We start from the raw sequence: 12,650 nt of genomic DNA on the forward strand, positions 1-12,650 counted from the left end.
AGAACAAAATTGAGGAGGAGTCAGCTTTGCTTTGAGATAAGGAATCAATCAGCCTTTGAAATACCACTTGGTTTTGTCCCCCACTCTTCTGGTAGCTGCTATCTTTTACCAGACAAGTTTTTGAATAGAGAGTTTACTCTGAGACTTGGGATTGCTTCTTGTATTTGGAAATTTATATGCCACTTTGCCAAAGCAGATTAAACAGTTATTCTTCTATCAAATATTACTGTCTTAAAAGTGCCTTATGAGCATTGACAATTTCAAGACCAAGGAACTCCTACTTCTGTATTGACTCTTGTCATATCCACATTCACCATGCTGATATTCTGCTGGAAGACAAAAATGCCTTTATACTGTTTAAATGCTCTGTGAATAGAACGCACTGTAGTGTTCATATTGTTCTTACTGCCCTGCCCCTCCTTTAGGGTGATCCTCTTGTTTTCCTGAAGGTAAGCTTTCATGAAAACTCCATTGAGACAGATCTGTGGGCATGTTGTGTGATGAAGAATAGCAACTTAGCTGTTTTTACCTGAAACATGTCTGTGTTCAAATAAAATTTCTGCAGATCTGAGCCCCTTCCAAAATAGAAGTCTTTGGCATGGAGGTGAAAATGGGCATTAAAAGATTGTAGATTTGTTTACTTGGAAGGAACTCCCGTTCTGCCATAAGTTAATTCTTCCTCAATACTTCTAAAGCCATATATAGTTCAGGAAAGTAGATGTAAATTTCTTTGGTTATAGATTTATTTGTTTGTTTGGAGGGACTGTTCTGGATCAAAGTAGTATTCAGTCTTTCTGGGCTTCGCTCTTCCTGAAGTTGAAACCTACTATAGTATCTAATCTAATGGTTATTTAGACCTTATTAAAGAGGAAATTTTTAGATAGACATGGCTGTATTTTCTTAGCTGATTAGGAAAGCTGAGGCACGTATATCATACTGTTTCTCTTGGTTCTAGAGGCTTGGAAAGTTTAGATATTTTTCAGAAACATACTCTGACATTTTGATTTTGGTCCTGCATGTGTAGCTTAAAAGCTAGCGAAGTTTTGCAGATGTCTGCTGTATTGGGTTTGTGTGGCAAGGTTTTGGTAGTGGGGGGGTTACAGGGGTGGCTTCTGTGAGAAGCTGCAAGAAGCTTCCCCTATGTCCCATAGAGCCATTGTCAGCCAGCTCCAAGAGGGACCTGCCACCGGCCAAGGCCAAGCCCATCAGCGATAGTGGTAGTGCCTCTGTGATAACATATTTAAGAAAGGAAAAAAAGTTGTGGCGGGCACAGAAACTGCAGCCAGAGAGAGGACTGCGAACATGTAAGAGAAACAACCCTGCAGATAGCAAGGTCAGTGAAGAAGGAGGGGGAGGAGGTGTTCCAGGCGCTGGAGCAGAGATTCCCCTGCAGCCTGTGGGGAAGACCGTGGTGAGGCAGGCTGTCCCCCCTGCAGCCCAGGGAGGTCCACGGTGGAGCAGATATCCACCTGCAGCCCGGGGAGGGCCCCACGCCGGAGCAGGTGGATGCCCGAAGGAGGCTGTGACCGCATGGGAAGCTCATACTGGAGCAGGCTCCTGGCAGGACCTGCAGATCTGTGGAGAGAGAGCCCACGGACCAGGCTTTCTGGCAGGACTTGTGACCCCGTGGGGGACCCACGCTGGAGCAGTGTGCTCCTGAAGGACTGCAGCCCATGGAAGGGACCCACGCTGGAGCAGTTTGTGAAGAACTGCAGCCTGTGGGAAGGACCCACGTTGGAGAAGTTCGTGGAGGACTGTCTCCCATGGGAGGGACCCCACGCTGGAGCAGGGGAAGAGTGTGATGAGTCCTCCCCCTGAGGAGGATGAAGTGGCAGAGACAACGTGTGATGAACTGACCGTAACCCCCATTCACCGTCCCCCTGCGCCACTGGGCAGGGTAGGTAGAGAATCTGGGAGTGAAGCTGTGCCCGGGAAGAAGGGAGGCATGGGGGGAAGGTGTTTTAACATTTGGTTTTATTTCTCATTATACTACTCTGATTTGATTGGCAATAAATTAAGTTAATTTTCCCTAAGTCGAGTCTGTTTTGACCGTGATGGTAATTGATCTCTCCCTGTCCGTATCTTGACCCATGAGCCCTTTGTTATATTTTCTCTCCCCTGTCCAGCTGAGGAGAGGGGAGTGATAGAGTGGCTTTGGTGGGCACCTGGCCTTCAGCCAGGGTCAACCCACCACAGCTGCTTGTCCAGAATACGCAGCAGGAGTCTCAACTTTGATTAGGAGACAAGATAACAAAATGATTGCATTCATTCTGTGCCAGGAGTGATGCTGGAGCTTCCCTTGTTGCATCTGTTAGTCTTTTCTACCCCGCAATGTATGTGGTAGATTGAGTTGTTTGTCTTTCCAGGATACCACATCCCGTTCCAATCTCTTCCACTCTGCTCATGGACAATACTGGAGCTATACCTTTGCAGCCTTGTGCCAAGAGCCAGGGGAAATTAGACCTTACCATGTTCTAAGTTGATGCACTAGGTAGAAGTTATTATTGCAGTGATTACTATTTTAACTGCATAGTGTGCTCTTCTAGAGCTGTCTGGGCTGCATTTGAACTCTCTTCAAGTAACATGCAACAAAAAGCTTTCATTTGGATAAAATGAAATGAGAGAGAAATAGTGAGTGAATTTTTACTGTAGTATAATATTAACTGATTCTCATTTGTATCTGGTACTGTTAGTAGAAACAATCTGAGATTAAAGGACTCCTCAAAACAGCTTGCACGACTGTCTGATGGCTGCAAAGGACAATGAAACTTCAGACTTGTTGCTTTGTTTAGTCCAAAAGGTCTCTTGAAACTTAACAGGGGAAGAAAAAAAAAAAACGCCTCTATCATACTTCAGAAAGATTTTTAAACAGCTCTGCTATTCTAAGACGTTTCAGTAAGGAGAGGTTTTAAAATAATAATACGAAGTTTGTTCCTTTGAGTTAAGGTTACCTGTTACATTTCTTAAGTAAAAGCAGTAACGTTTTACTTTACACATGCACAAGGTGTGTTGCTTGCAATGAACATTAGTTAAAGGCTTTTTTGATTCACTGTAGTTCTCCTGTAGGGTGATACAACAATCTTCATATGTGGTATTGTCCTAGAATTCTATAGCTGGTTCTGTAGTCTCCCCTGGGTCCAATATGCAACCCCACAGCAATTCGCTGTGTAAATGTAGTTGCTTTGCCCATTGTAGTGCTTTGTGGCATGTTTGGCTTGAAAACAAGCAGACTGTTCAGAGCTTTCCAGGACCCAGTGGATTTGCAGCTCCTTAGCAGAATAACTTCTGGCTGTGTTTTAGTGGTAGAAAACTAACCTAATATGTATAGTTGATACTTTAAAAATCTCTCTAGCAAAATGTTTGCTTCCAGTGCATCTTTTTGACTAAGTACAGAGCTGCATATTCCGATAATATAGGAAGAAACAGCAAAATACAGGCCAATTTTGAAACCAGATTTCTAGGTCTTGTGTTTGTATTTACAAAGTAAAAAAGTTGTAGGAGACCTAAAGTATTCTGTTCCATAGAATTGCTTGCAGGGTTGTTTCTTATGCAAAAAGCTGAAATACCTGATGGTAAACTTCTGGCTAATCCTAAAAAAAAAAAAAAAAAAAAAAAAAAAAAAAAGTCATTTCTGTAAGCTCAGAGACAACATTTGTGGAGAGAAAGAGGGGAAGGGCAGTGTAAGTGGATCTGAACCTCTGCTTTCAGGACATGATAGCTTGCAAGCGTTAGTATTCTTATTCTGTTCTACTGAAGATTTAAGTGTTGAAGTGCAAGTGTGATGTATCATCCATACTTTCTGTGTGTCTCATGGTCTGAATTCAGTCAATAAAAAGAAGGGGGAAGGGGGTGAACGCTCAAATGTTCCTGCTGCCTTAAATGTTCTTCCATCCTGTCTCCTTTTAGTAGTTCTCTGTCCTTTCACAGGATAGAAATGCACATGCTCCCTTCTTATACTCTCATTTCCTGCCTTGTCTTCTGTTCTGTGTCATACTGCTGCCTGTATTTCCTCTTACTATTGTGGCCAAGCCACTTTTCCTAATTTCTCAAGAAATTTTTTTCTATCTACAGTGCGAAAGTGTCTACAGGTCTTTCAGATCTCTCTTAGATACTTAAGATTTCCATAGTTTGTCTCTTGCGAAATATAATCATTGTTGTGTTCTAGCACTGTGATGACAAAAACTCAAAATGCTTCCCAAACTATGTCTGCTGGAATGTTGGGAGATGTTTAAAAAACAAATAATAATTTTTAACTGAAATTTTCTTTTGCATACCTTCCCATAGAGCTTAAACAGTACCTGAAATACACATTTTGCATCTATTTACAAAAAACTCCCTCATGACTTACAGATAAGGATAAAAGGATTAACTTTTACACTTTTTTTTTGTAGTTGTTTTTAATGTTTATATGTCTTCATGGAATAAGAGGAAGAAACCTATACACTACTGCTTTAAAAGCAGTTGCCCTGGGATTCATACATCAATGCTTCTTCCTCATATCAATTATTAATTGTAAAATGTCTTGCAAAGAGGGATAAACGTGATGATTACTCCTTGTCTATGATTTGCCAAAATTAATTATTCTAGGGAGCCTGTATTAAGGCTTGTTGTTATCTGTTCTAGAAGTACAGATGGTCTAATATGTTATCATGCATTAATTGCTCCAAATTCATGATTTGGTCTTTTGGCAATTTGTTCATCTGCTTATTTGCTTTGTGTCTAGTATCTTTCATAGAGTGTCTTCTCAGGCCTTTGCTGTCTTCTTTGCATCACAGTAAGTTTTACTGTTATGTTTTTGGGGCGGTTGGGTTTTAGGGGTTTTTTTTGTTTTAAATTCACTACTACTACCAAGAAATAGCTGATAATGCTGATTTTTTGTCTCCCTCTCCATTCCTGTAGTCTGAAAAAAAATGAGGAAATATGCAAGATAAACAAAATTTAGCTGGGAAAAACAGAAATTTAATATACATTTCAGATCGCTATTCTGAAGGTCAGTTGGGAACTTTAATTACAAAATTTAAGTCAAGCTAGAAAAGAAAATGTCTTACACTAGAAGGGAGAGACAATCCAGGTACCTCTCATTATATTTCTATGAAGATTAATGGAAGTCTTTAATGTTTCACTGGGGAGCAGGTGTAAGGAGGAGATAATAAATACCAAAGAGAAGATGGATTTTCTAGGAAAATATTTTAATTTGAAGATTTCACTTACATGGACATCTTTTTTATTTATTTCACTGTGCTAATATACTAGACCATTACCCTAATGCTGCACAGGTACTCTCGTTGAAGACAGGGTGGGCAGACACTGGCTGCCTTTGGAAAAGTCCAGGTAAATAATACTAACCAAAGTTGTCTGTCACTCTGTAAATGGCACTGTTGCAAACTTGTGGTATTTGAAGTTCTTTGGTGTTTCTCCTTTTGTGTAAAAAAGAATTAAATAGATACAGATTCTGGAAATAATAATTGTGATGTACCTCAAAATAATGCAAAAATATTTGAGTAGTCTCAAGCCAGAGAGCTTTGGAGGCCATCAGCTTGCTTTTTTCCTTGTTGCCGTAGGGTAATGAGAAATTTTGTGGTCAGAGATGGGTGTTTGAGGTCATCGTCAGGAGGCGGTTTCATGGCTAGTCTGTTCCATTTTTTTCTCTTTTTGGTAATGCCTGTGCAGGCCTTTGTAGTATCATCACTGAAGTAGCAGACATAGCTGCAGTGGGTCAGGCACTGGGTTAGCAGCCTCGTGCTGCTGTGTTAGCTGACAGCTAGGCACTAAGAAAGTAAACTTCAGGCTAGCATCATGCAGCTGCTCTGCCTTAGAGAAGCAGATCATTGTCTGTAGAGCTGTGGGTCGCTCACATTGCAGAATTCCAATACCCACAGCCCTGTCAGTATATTCACAGCACACTCGTGTCCCCTCTCAGACAAGGAGATGAAGAGGCAATGTGTCAGAGGGAGATGAGAGGAAAATTGAGGAAGTTTGGAGGCCACTGTCTTAAAGTTTGTGAACTTCACTGATCTGCTATAAGAGGGTCTTAAGACCGATAATTCAGGTTCTTCTGAGTTCTTGTTAGCCGTCCTGTTACTAGCAGTTATTGGCAGAGCAGGACCTATTTGCAGGTTTTTTGGCTTCTCGGATTTGAACAGATGTTATAACTTGTTCCTGGTAGATAAGCTCTTTTATTGCAGAGCTACCGTCTGCCACTTGGTGTAAGTTGTCCTCAGGAGTGAGCCAGATATTGAGGATACCACAGATTGAATTTGTTCATCAGTTGTATGATGGCATATTGAAAGCAAGTGCAAGGCATCTTAAAAAGAGGGGAAAGTGTATATACTGGTTACTATCTGTGCTGTAACATTTCCTGAAGTCCAGAGGTGTGGTTTCAGGGCTTTTGGGTTTTTTTGTTGTATAGTTTGGGGGGGGTGGTGGCTGGTGTTACTTACTAAAGTGATTGAATATAGTGCTGATAATAGCTGAGCATTTTTAATTAGCATTTACCTAGTATGAGTATAGTTTGGTTCTTCAGTAGTTTTAACAGGACAACTCTTTTTTTTTTTTTCCTTGATGCTTTTTGTTTTGTCCCAGCACAAATGCATAGGCATACTCCTGCTTTTTGGTATGTCCCAGACCTATCTTTGCCATTCACAGAGGCTAATAATCTATAGTGTTTGTTTTCACCACAAAACTGACTCAGTGGTCTCAGCCTCTCTGTTTTTCAGCTCAGGAGAACCTAACCTGTTGTGGTTTGTCTGGTAGCCTCTGATGGGTCTCTTCCAGTCTGTTCTTGCACTCATGTAAGTTTATTGCATCTGCACTATCCTGCCAACAAGGAGTTCCAAAAATCTACCACCCTTTACCATCTCCTTTCCTCCTCAGAGGAGGAATGCTGCTGTATCAGTCATAAAGATTTTGTGTTCCTAGCTGTCATTTGAAAAGTTAGTTTGGAGATACTAGCTGCTTAAGAAGATAATAGCCACACATGACCTATTGCAGTTGATAGGTGCATTCACTTCATTGCTTTTTGTTTGAAATAAAAGCAAGAGGGCCATCTAGACTCGTCAGACAAATAAACGTGTGGCAGTCAAAGCAGAACTGTTTGGCATCACGTTGGTATGTGGATAATACTGTAGATAAAAGTCTTCCTTACTTGTTTTTGCTGTTACATTAAGGTAAGAGATGTTTCAATCAGAGCATTAGTTGATGCCTTAAAGTCACTGGCTTATCTAAAGACCTGGTGTTCTAGACTACTTTGCTGGTGCCCTTTGAAGTGCCTTTGCACTAATGCATGCAGCATGGGGAACAAACAGGAGGAACTGGATGTCTTTGTGCAGTCTGTGCTCTAATCTAGAAGTATTTTGATTTATAGTGCGGGGAGGTCAAAACAGAACATTCAACTCTTGCCCTTTGCCCATCAATGTGCAAGTAGCTCTGAACTAGTCTGGCTGTTGGCTATGGTTTGCACTGCTAAGCAGGTAGAAGTCACTGAAGGATCTTAAGACTTATTGGATCTATTGTAAGGAGGTAAAACACATCCATAGGAACAGCTGTTTTTAGTTCCGCTTTTGGTATCTATTGGCATATTTGTGTTAAGGGTTACCTTTCTAGTGTATAGGTTTATTGTATACCAAACAGTATTCTCAGTTCTCTGTGTCCCAGGAAAGCATCACTGCGTCCTGGTTTGCCTGTGTGACAGCTGGAAATTGGGGAGCTAAGGGAAGTTGCTTGGATTTTTGCATCAGGTTGGTACAGAGCTGGGAACACATCCTTCTTTTCTGCCACAGCTTGCAATCCATTGATGCCTCTCTGAAACAGCATGTTCAAGCAATTTTCTGACCAGCTTAGTTCAGGACCCCTTTATACAACAGACTTACACAGGTATATGACTTTATATACTGTTTTGTCACCTCGTAATTGTGGTCTCAGTTGCCACAGAGAAGCAGTAATTTTTGTGGCTTTAATACAAATAATGTTTTCCATATGTATTTTCACATGAAGATTTTATACTGGATGTGTTGATTTAGAAAGGTAGAATGTGGTGACTAAGGAACTTGAGACTGCCACACTGGACACAGTCTAGTTTGTGGTTTTCTTCAGATAATGCCTAGTACTGTATGCATTAGACAAATGGGTCTAAAATCTTAATAATTATTGATTAGTCTGTGTTTAAAGATAAGGTTACTTAGTTGTTCCTTCCTAATGTTAACTAGAAGGTGGTAGTTCTTATGCTTGGTGTTTTGATGCATATAGCCAATGGGTTATCTGTTTAAAAAAACAATTGGGTTTTATATATATGTGCAGTAAATAAAGTGGAAAAATACATCCCTGCAAGCATCCAGTTGTGCTCAAACCCTGTCAAGCTTTGACAGGATTACAAAAGTCACTGCCACTAAATATTTATTTTATCTATGAATTTAGTAAGAAGTGTTCCCCCTTACCAGTTTCAAATTTGCCTTTGCCAGTCTCCTGCTTTGCTCATATGAACATAGGAAACTACAACTGCTTTGTGAATTGTGTGGCGGTAGATTCTGTTTCAAGTGAATGTTGCATAGCAGTAAGAAGGCAGGAAGAACAGTAGAGCTTTCAAAAGAAGCATATGTATTTGAGGAAGCCCATAGACAATTTAAAAGAAAATGTACCTGTGTGTGTTTCTTGTCTATCTTTTTATGAGCTCCACTCTTTAGAATTCATTACAATAACAAATTTGTTCACTTCAGTGCAAAGTTTTACCTCCTTTTCCAGAAAAATAACCCAATTCCCTCATTTTACAAAATAGGTTTTGTGTAATTTACTTTGAATCATTTGTCTTTACTATCAAATGAAAGGGTAAGTTTAGCTGCCATTTTATTTTTCCCTTTCTAAGAGTCTTTAGGGAGAGAAAACATCATCCTGTAAGCCAGAGGGATAGGTGACTTGCTGCTTCATCTGCTGGCAGAGAGCTGGGAGTCCTAGGTATTCTTCAGTCAGACAAAAGTTTAGAATTCATTCCTTTTGAGCTTTCACAAAATTAATTGGAGTAGAAGCTACAGGTGAACAGGACTTCATTCACAAACCAGAGAAGAAGGTCAAGAATGTATTGATTTACCTCAAATATTTTTTTTTTCCCAGAAGTACTTTGAGGAAGGGGAGAAAAAAAAGCTTATTATAGGCTATTTTTAGAATAAATTTTACTTACGTAATTTGTGAAGATCCATCTAGGTCTAGAGAGTATGGAGGAGTTAAATGCTCTCAGATAAATGGATAAGAGAACACCGTGAGACTTTGCTAGTTCTGAGATGAAAGCAATTGTTATCTCTTCGTATCCTTTTTCTCCACCTGGAAACTTCTACGAAAATATCATATAAACAAACATGGTTTTCGGTTAGTTTAATCTGAATTTTAGGCAGCCCAAAACTTCATGTATTTTGATGGTAAATTCAACATTCTGAATGTGTCACACTTGTGTACTCACGGTGCATAACTGTCATAGAGATTGGCAGAGGAAGAAACTGCAGTTTTGGCAACTAGGTAAGGGGCTTTTTGTACCCAGTGAGGCATGGGGAGACAGTTTGGATTTCAACATAGGCAGAAAACATTCTGACCACATGCTTACATGATCAACAATGAAACAACAAAATATTGACAGGTAGTTACTATATTTTGATGCATGTAACCTAGGGGTTATCTGTTTAAAAACAAAACTGCAATTCAGCAACACTGTACGGATCTGGATATGCACAGATAATACAAGGGGAAGTTTATTCTAGGACCTGTCTCCTTCAAAGCTTCACAGCGTCGGATTTCCCCATAGCCTGCATCCTTTCCCATAGTTGGCTGTCACCATCCCAGTAGTCCCTCAGCTTCAGATTTGTATATGTTGTCTGAGGTTCAGACTGTATAAAATAAAAGATGGTATTATCTTTAGCTTTCTGAGTTAATTGCTCATTGAAATGAGCAAGACTTTCTTAGGAAAGAAAATATGACACAGGTTTTTTGTTTTGTGGGGTGGGGTTTTTGTGTTTTGGGGGTTTTTTTTGTTTGGGTTTTTGTTTTGGTTTGGTTTTTGGTTTTTTAGGTTCTGTGCCCCAGGATGTGATGTAATTCTGTAAACTTAAAAGCAAAACTTTCAGCATTTTTACTCCGCAATCTCTGAGGAGCATATATAGTGATATATTCTGCAGCATAATCTAGGGCTTCAGGAGTGTAAAAAAAGTGAGATTTAATTGGTAGTATGTAGAAGTTTTAAATGTTCGTATTGTTAGATTAGCACCACATTTAAATGTGTAGCTACAGTCCATAGAGCTTGGAATTTCAGACATTGTTTCTATTATCCTTTGAATAGAAACAGTCAAAGAATGGATCTGGAAGCCAGCAGGAATTTGACATCTGAGCAAAAAATAAGTGTGTTTAGCTCTCTTATTTTTCTTTCTTTGTGAGCAATGGCTAGGATGACTTTTGTGTTTTTTATAATTTCAAAGAAACACTACTTCTGCATTTAGTTTTTCTTATTTCTGTGCAGTAGCAAAATACCATCTTTTCCTACTCTTTCTGATATTTTCACAAGTGAAGTCTGTAAGTCTTTTAATTTCACTAGCTTGATGCCTCAGCTAAATAATGTTAAAACAGACCTGTTTGTCACTGAAATTGCCATCATTAATGCAGAAGTATGGTACCCTGAGGCACTGAGTCTTGGCTAGCATACCTTCAGGTATTTATTCACCATTCTAGTATTGATTCTTTCTCTCCCCCAAATTGTACATAACAGCATGTGAAACATTTTTGGTACTGCTCATTAAATGAAGTGAGCACATCACAGGAGAAATTAGAGTAAGTATAACAAGAATTAAAAACTAGTATGTAGCAGGATAGTTGCACAAAACTAATGTTTTAATTACTAAAGCCAGTAGGCTGAATTTGACCTGGAGCATAACAACGTGACAATGCCTGTAACTTGTTGCAGGCTGTCTTAATGGAACAAGCAGATACGACTTCCATTTTGAGGAGCAGAGAAATGAGGGAAAGGGTGGGTGTAGGATCAAATCATAATGACTTAGTGATTTTCTTCAGTAAATTAATCAATCTTAGTAACCTTTTTAAAACCCATTTTCTAGAGTATCTGTTGCCAGCATCATCTTTCATCAAACCTACAGTGAGCATGGCTGCTGGGGTATTTTACTGGCTGCTTAAAAAAGGCTAAAGATGACTGGAAGACCAGAAGGAATGAATTCTGGTCTTCGTAGGTAAGACCAGAATTTACAGTGTTGGTCTATAGATTTATGTGAACAGTGGCAAGAACCTCACCTTATCTTCTGCTCTTCTAATCATATATATCTGAAGTGTTTCTCTCTGTGGGCTCATTTTAGAGAAATCCATAAAATGGGCTCCAGGCTCAATTTAACATTTGAATATGATGTGTTTTACACAACATGGCATTTCTCAAGTGGGAAGTGTGTAAGATGTGTCTGAAGGTAGATATGAACAATTTACTGAAAGCTAGTAAATGGACCTGTGCTCCCTAGTGCATGTTTGCATGCTCTTAACAGTGGTGCTTAGCAGGTAGCTTACACCTTTTGCATTAAAGAATAAGCTTGCTTGCATTTATCACATAGTAAGAGCATGCATGAAGTAGTTACTGTTGAATATCTGATGTGTGCTAAACTCACGTCCTCCCTTGTTTTGCAGTAACATGCATATCGCTTTGTATTACGAGGCCTAACTCCTTTTAAGAACTTTTAGTTAACCTCACTGTAGGCAGAAGATTGGAAATGTTCTTTCTTTTTTTTCCCAAAAGTTGGAAATGGTTATTTATGAAAAAATAATTGACATGCTGTAACTATGCAAGCGTAAAGGAAGCTGTATATACTGGCCAGTCTAAATAACTGCAAGTGCATGTTGCAGTCATTGACAGACAAGAAAGAAGTGATCATAGCTGCCGCAGCATGCATTCCTTGATGCTCTAAGAGTTTATTTTGTGGTTGTATCAACCGTATACATAAGGCTTATCTGGATTCATGATAGACTTGAATTAATTATCCCTCCTGGAGTGCTTGGACACACCCAGCTGCCTCTGCAGCACTCACTCTGTGCAATCAAGTATTTCTGCATCTCCCAATGCATCCAGTATTATCCAGATTATCTCCCCATTAGTTTGGGTATTGAAAATTTAACAAGAGGTCTGTATTATGTGTATAAATCACCTCAGTTCCTTGATCAACATGTTATTCCTGTTTTAATGATGAAGCAACTGAGGTGGTCTGATCAGTGTTTTGAAAGACTGTAAAACAGTTTTCAGCAAATCACTGTGTTTTTCCCTTCCTATGTCATCTATAGGCTCTGTATATCTCTGGATTTATAGATGTGTGATGGGCAAAGTATTGTTTCCAGAACAATGTATGTTTTGCTCCTATAAAAGGAATAGGTTCTGATGTTCTGTGGCAGTTAAGGAATTTTTCAGTAATCCAGTCGTCTTAGCTTTGATTTTTTTTGGCAGGTTCTGAGAACCATTTTAGTTGGCACTTTTCTCCCTAGAAGTTAGGACAGTGTCAAGAATACAAGGTGAAAAGAGTGAGATCAGCCGTTGAAAATGTTTATGGTGGAGGAACCTCTTGACTTTACACCTTAATATTGGTGATATGGGAAGTGTCTGTCTGAACCTCAAGGCCTTGGACTGCCATTTT

At 39.5% G+C, this 12,650-nt stretch overlaps 1 protein-coding gene across 9 annotated transcripts in view; it reads left to right on the top strand.

Annotated features, from left to right (window-relative positions):
* CELF1 (CUGBP Elav-like family member 1) overlaps positions 1 to 12,650 on the top strand; it is a 72,831-nt gene that overhangs the window by 20,802 nt on the left and 39,379 nt on the right. The gene's annotated exons all lie outside the window — the stretch shown is intronic.

The sequence above is a fragment of the Harpia harpyja genome, chromosome 3, assembly GCF_026419915.1.
Source record: "Harpia harpyja isolate bHarHar1 chromosome 3, bHarHar1 primary haplotype, whole genome shotgun sequence".
Classification (NCBI taxonomy): domain Eukaryota; kingdom Metazoa; phylum Chordata; class Aves; order Accipitriformes; family Accipitridae; genus Harpia; species Harpia harpyja.